This window comes from Maylandia zebra, linkage group LG3, assembly GCF_041146795.1.
Source record: "Maylandia zebra isolate NMK-2024a linkage group LG3, Mzebra_GT3a, whole genome shotgun sequence".
In the NCBI taxonomy this organism is placed as follows: domain Eukaryota; kingdom Metazoa; phylum Chordata; class Actinopteri; order Cichliformes; family Cichlidae; genus Maylandia; species Maylandia zebra.
This window is the reverse complement of record NC_135169.1, coordinates 61,147,032-61,153,031: the sequence shown is the minus strand read 5'-3', so window position 1 is coordinate 61,153,031 and position 6,000 is coordinate 61,147,032. Positions and strand designations below refer to the sequence as shown.

At 39.7% G+C, this 6,000-nt stretch overlaps 1 protein-coding gene across 1 annotated transcript in view; it reads left to right on the top strand.

The window, feature by feature from the left end:
* The first annotated feature begins 2,218 nt into the window (after nucleotides 1-2,218).
* LOC112431168 (protein NLRC3-like) overlaps nucleotides 2,219-6,000 on the top strand; it is a 101,718-nt gene continuing 97,936 nt past the window's right edge. The window contains exons 1-2 of the mRNA XM_076882549.1: nucleotides 2,219-2,241; nucleotides 5,624-5,745. The gene's annotated coding sequence lies outside the window, so the exon portion shown is untranslated. The remainder of the gene's footprint in view (nucleotides 2,242-5,623; nucleotides 5,746-6,000) is intronic.

The window sequence follows — 6,000 nt, the reverse complement described above, 5'->3', positions numbered from 1 at the left end:
CCAGACCATCTGGTCAGCACTTCATCACGCTCCTTCTTGATCAAACAGCCCTCACACAGCCTGGAGGTGTGTTTGGTGTCATTGTCCTGCAGCAGGAGGAGCAACCACTGCACCAGCGTAGAGTTTGGTAATCAGTCCAGAGGTCCAGAAACTTCATCCTGATGCCTAATTGCAGTCAGGGTGATGCTGCCAGCCCATAGATGTCTGTGCCTCCCTCCACTGATATGCCTCTTGGGTCATTACTGGCCCACTATCAAACTGGCCACGCAGAACGATGTTACAACTTCTCTGGACCCTTTCATATCTGTCATATGTGTTCAGGGTGAAAAACACAGTCTGCCAGTGGTGGCCTGATAATTCTGGTATTCTATGGCAAATGTCAATCATGCATGGTTCCAGTCAGTGAGTACAGGGCCTGCTAGAGGACATCAGGCCCTCAGGCCACCCTTATAAAATCTGTTTCTGATTGTTTTGTCAGATACAAGTACAGGTTACTGGTCTCTTCTCATACCAGTAGTGACACTGGTATGAGGAGGAAAAATATCAGTGTCCTCCACCTGTAAAACCATCCCATAATGACTGTAAAGAGTCTGTAGGATCTGATCATGAAACAATCACAAATTAATATTTTTTAGAATAATTTCCAGAGTCATAACACACAGCCAGCAAAACATGGGAAGTAAATTCCAGGAAAAAAATGAAACCTTGCATAAAATGCCAGATAAAGTCCAAAACTCTGTGACCTGACCCCAGCCACAGTGTGGGCTGTGGACTATGTGGAGGTTGAAGTGTGGACCCAGAAGCAGACGCGTGGAAACAAAAGTTTAACCAAAAGCAAACCGTTTATTCAAGGCTGGTGAGCAAAACAAAACAAAAGGCAGGAGCAAACTAAAGGAAAACTAACCAAGACTAAAGTGGGGAAACTAAACACTGGGAACATGGAAAACTTGGACATAACTGTCATGGTGGGGTACACCGGTGTTATGATGAAGTGGACCCAAGTGTAGACAGGGAAGGAGACAGAACTAAGTTTTGAAAAAAAAAGGCAAGCTGTTTATTTAGGCTATAAACGTGAATACAAAATGAAAGCATCATGAGCAGTGGCAAAAACTAAACTGAAACCAAACTAGGAAAACTAACTGACTGTGACAAAACTGTGATAACTTTGAATCAACTGTGATAAGACCTGAAGGGAGGCAACGCAGACGACCTGACACTGAATAAAGAAAGACAGAGGACTTAAATACAGACAGGAGGTGATCAGGGGAAGTGGAAACACACGGGGGAACAGCTGACTGAAATGAACATAATGATGCCATGGCTAAAGTGAAACTAAACAATGTAGGGACAATGAACAAAAGGAAAGTCACACAATATATACACAGAGGGATGATAAGGGAAGTGGAAACCATGAGGACACAGCAGGGACAAATTAGATGTGATGAGACAGGAGAAAGCAAAACTGAACACACTGAACACAGGACACGAGACTGTCCAAATAAAACAGGATACAAACTAAGAGACACGGCTCGACACACAGGGACCGGGGGCGAAACAGACATGGGAACACTGAATGAATCACAAGGAGGGGAAACATCAACAAAACACAATGATGTGACTATGGTGACTATGGAGGAAGACCAAATACAGACGGGAAATTATTTTTGATAAAAGTAATATTAATTTGACTAATGGACAGGCAGTGATAAACAGCAAACAAACTGCTTAGCTTTACAGTCTTTGTTTTATCATCTGCAACTCCTGCAGTGTGAAACAGTCTTGGTATGTCAAACATAAAAACATTTTAGATACCGCTTCATCAGGTTACATATATATACCGTATTTCTTCATCAGAGAATCTATAATGTATTAAACTAAAAGTGTACACCTGGTTTAAAGAGTATTAACTAAATAAGAACGTGACAACTTTCAGTCATTAATGTAGCAGAGACAGAGTCTGACTAAAGGGACATCACAGTGAGACCTGTTTGATCTGCAGACACAGTCTCTCTCTACTAAGAGTGTGTTTGACTTTAACTTTCACACAAAATGATTCAGCTCCTCTAAACCCTCCAACAAACATTTACAAATGCTTAGAAACATTTTGTGTTTCTAATTACTGATGTTCCCCAGCCCCAGCATTCCCCGAAATCTGTGTGTTTCCTTTTTTTAAGTTTCACTGTCTGTTCTCTAAACTTCGCTGATGCAGCTGGTCGTCTTTGTGTGAATCTGCGTGTGAAGGTAATCGAATCAGTATGTATTTTTTTCTGATAATATCAGCTGTGTGCAGCTTCGCTCCAGCACAAACCATAGCATTGTTCATGATGACAGATATCAACGAGGTTGACTTGTAACACCGCAGTTATGTGAGCCGTCATTTGTAAGCCTCTTAAACTTTCTTGCACTTTTACACAAAGTTTTATGGTAGTGCTTCTTCTTCTTTGGGGATTTTTGTTCAACAGACTGAAAAAAGCTGTAATATATTTTTGAAATATATTTAAATTGGTATTTAAAGGACTATAGCATATTCTAATTAGATTTATGATACTGTGTTAAAACAGTAAAATTGTGGATGTGTGTGTTTGTGTGTCTGTCTGAATTTTGCTGGTACTGCACTGATTGATGATCGTTGATGATCCACCTGACTAGTATAAATTACAGTTTTATATAACAGAACAAATTTGATATCTGTAAAAATATTTTTTAAATACTTGCTTACTAGCTGACACTAAATTTTTACCTGATTTCTCTTCTGGGACACCAACACTGTGTGCAGTTTCATCTCAGCCCACTGTGTGATTGCACATTAAAGGACATTTCTCCCCAAATTCAATAAGCTCAGTGGATTATTATAACAGCGTATCAACAATTCATTTAAGAAATCCTTCTTAGTTGTTGTCATGAAAATCTCAGTGGATTCTTGACTTTGCTCGTCTACTCTACAGCCTGGATAGTTTCATTTCAAACTGCTGCTGTGTTTCTGCCAAATTAAAAAACAGTTCTACTCAAATTCAACAAGGTTCAGTTAATAAACAATGATTAACAAAAGATTTTGTTCATATTTCATTATATAATTCTGATCCATCAAAAATATTCCTTCTTAGAATAATCCTTTCTCTTATTGAAGATCGATTTATTTTTCTCATTTTGGTCATTCCTATTAACTCAGCCATTTCCTTAATCAATCCCACACCACCGCCCCCAAAACCATGGGAACACAGAGCAAGGAAAGCACAAAGTACACAAGAAGACGGGGACAATAAATACACACTGGATAATGAGACGAGAGGCAACAGGTGGGAGACATGATGCAGGAGAAAACTACAATAGTCACAGGAAGCAACAGTTAAAACAATAAAACAGGAAAACATGGAGAACAAGTCTTAAATTACATAGAGGAGAACAGACTGAACAGGGGAACATGAGATAGATAAATGCAGACGAGACTGAGACACTGATGGGAACAAATCATTAACCAAATGGGGGAAGTAAAACTCAAAGCTAAGTTCACAAGACACGAGATGATAAAAAAAGAGGAAATGATACACAGAGACATACGCAGACATGTAGAAAACAGAAAGGGAAATATAAGTGAATGGGAAACATGACAGATGGGGAAATCAGACAATGACAGACAAACAGAGAGACAAGACAGACAAAGGGACATAACTGAAGTACAGAAAGGGATCACAAAAGCAGATATTTAGTGTTACAAAACCAAGAAGACAAACTACAATATGAAAACAGGGTACATGGGATATAGTAAATCCTAAAGCAAACTATTAACCATCCTTATATACAAAGAGCCAAACTAAAACACAAAAGACTCTCAAAAACAAAAAGGCATCACAAAACCCTGAGGAAAGAAACAGCGATCCTCCATCAGCTTCAGCTTATCCTTTTAAGGGTCGCGGGGGCGCTGGAGCCTATCCCAGCTGTCATAGGGCGAGAGGCGGGGTACACCCTGGACAGGTTGCCAGTCTGTCGCAGGGCTAACACACAGGGATAGACAATGATTCGCACTCACATTCACTCACACATTCACACCTAGTGGCAATTTGGATTATCCAACTAAATATCCCCACAAGCTGCATGTCTTTGGACGGTGGGAGGAAGCCGGAGTACCCGGAGAGAACAGCGATCCTAACAAATAATATTGCAGTGGTTGGAGATGAAACGTTGCGGACATGTAGTAAATGGACTGATTCTTATATAGTGCTTTTCTACTCTCCTGGAGTTTTCAAAGTGCTCTATACAACAGGCCTCATTCACACAAGCACTTCTAAACACAAGTGCAAACTAATCATCAGAGGGCAACTTGGGGTTAGTATCTTGCCCAAGGATATTTGGCATGCAGGCTGGGGAAGCCAAGGTTCGAGCCACCAACCTTCCAATCAGCAGCTGATCTGCTCTACCACCTGAGCCACAGCCACCCACCCATCACAAGTGGGTGAGGCTGGTTCTGATATGGTGCTTTTCTACTCTGAGCATTCAAAGTGCTTCATACAAATGACTCATTCAAGGACTTTTCCTGTGCTGAAGAGTTTTCTATCTTGGGGTTAGTATCTCGTATCAAACAACCAACCTTCCAGTTACTTCGTGACCTGCTCTAACTCCTGAGCTACAGACAGAAGAGGAGTTTGTTAAGAATTTTATGACAACTGTCAAAGATTTTTTTCTATTGTTTATTAAATTAATCTTATTAAATTTGAGTAGAACATTCCTTTTATTTCTCTGAAACCTTGCAGCTTTTGGTGGTTAAACTGCAAATATATAGAGAAGGTAACCCAGAGGAAGAATGCACAGAGACTTTAAGGTCAGCTATCAAGAATCATTTTTACGCATTTTGATGCAATGTTATGATATTTGATGTTGAAATTGATTAGAAATGACTAATTTCATTTCTACAGAATTATGCAGTGTGGGTGTCCAAGAAGATGAATTCAGAATTTCATGTCAACTATCATATATGATTGAATACAGAACCTTCATACACCTACCTGAAACCATTTAAATGACATTATTGAGTTCCTTCAAAGTTTCTCCGTTTGAACAGAGTTGTTCTTTAATTTCTCGTGTCTCAAGCAGCAGTTTGAGGTGAAACTATGGATGCATGAAAGAGCAGCTGAGCCAAATGAGAACTGAATTTCAACTATAAAAGATGATTTGCAGAAATATTTTACATTTGTTGAAGTTATTTTAGATTTGAATGAATCATGAATGAAGAAGCATTACCAGAAAAATTAAGAAGAAAAGACAACTTGAGTGAAAAACAAATGACACTGTGGCTTTATTTCTGTTAACTTCCTGAAAATCATGTGTGTTGTTATGTGTGTGATCAGCAAAAGGGGATAAGAAGCAGCACTACCGTAAAACTTAGCGTTGAAGCGCAAGCCTGGCAGATAACGGGTGGCAGGCGTGGCTCACACTTGACCACGGTGTTGGAGAAACTCTGAGCTCCGGGTCTTTATAATCACTCTGCGGAGCTCACAGAGACTGCAGGGAGGACAGGAGGGCAGAGAAGACTTTGTGAATTATTTTTTTATCTTAGATGTAATATAAATTCAACACAGGCCTCTGAGGAAAAGGATCGTGCTACAAACTTTCGTTTCTCTTCCAACAGAAAGCAGAGGAGTGGAGTTACTCAGAGACTGACTGGATTAAACACACCAAAGGTTTATATTCCAGTTGGAGCGTATCTCTTACCAAGGTCTGCACTACGTATCAGGATTTGATCTTATTCAGGTAATATCAGGGTTCTTATAGGGGTTTGTTCACAATAGTAACTCATGCAGCCATTTTTCAGTCTCACTGACCAAACTTTTTACAACATGCTGCATTTTTAATAGTAAACTTCTGTTCAGTGCTTTTCCTGTCACACACTCATACATGTGTTTTGTCTGCAGCAGCAGCTGTGTTGTTGTTGTTAGATTGTATTATCTGTTTAATCTCTTCAACGTGGTTTTAGTTTTCTTTGTAAAGTCAGCAGCTCTGTCACTT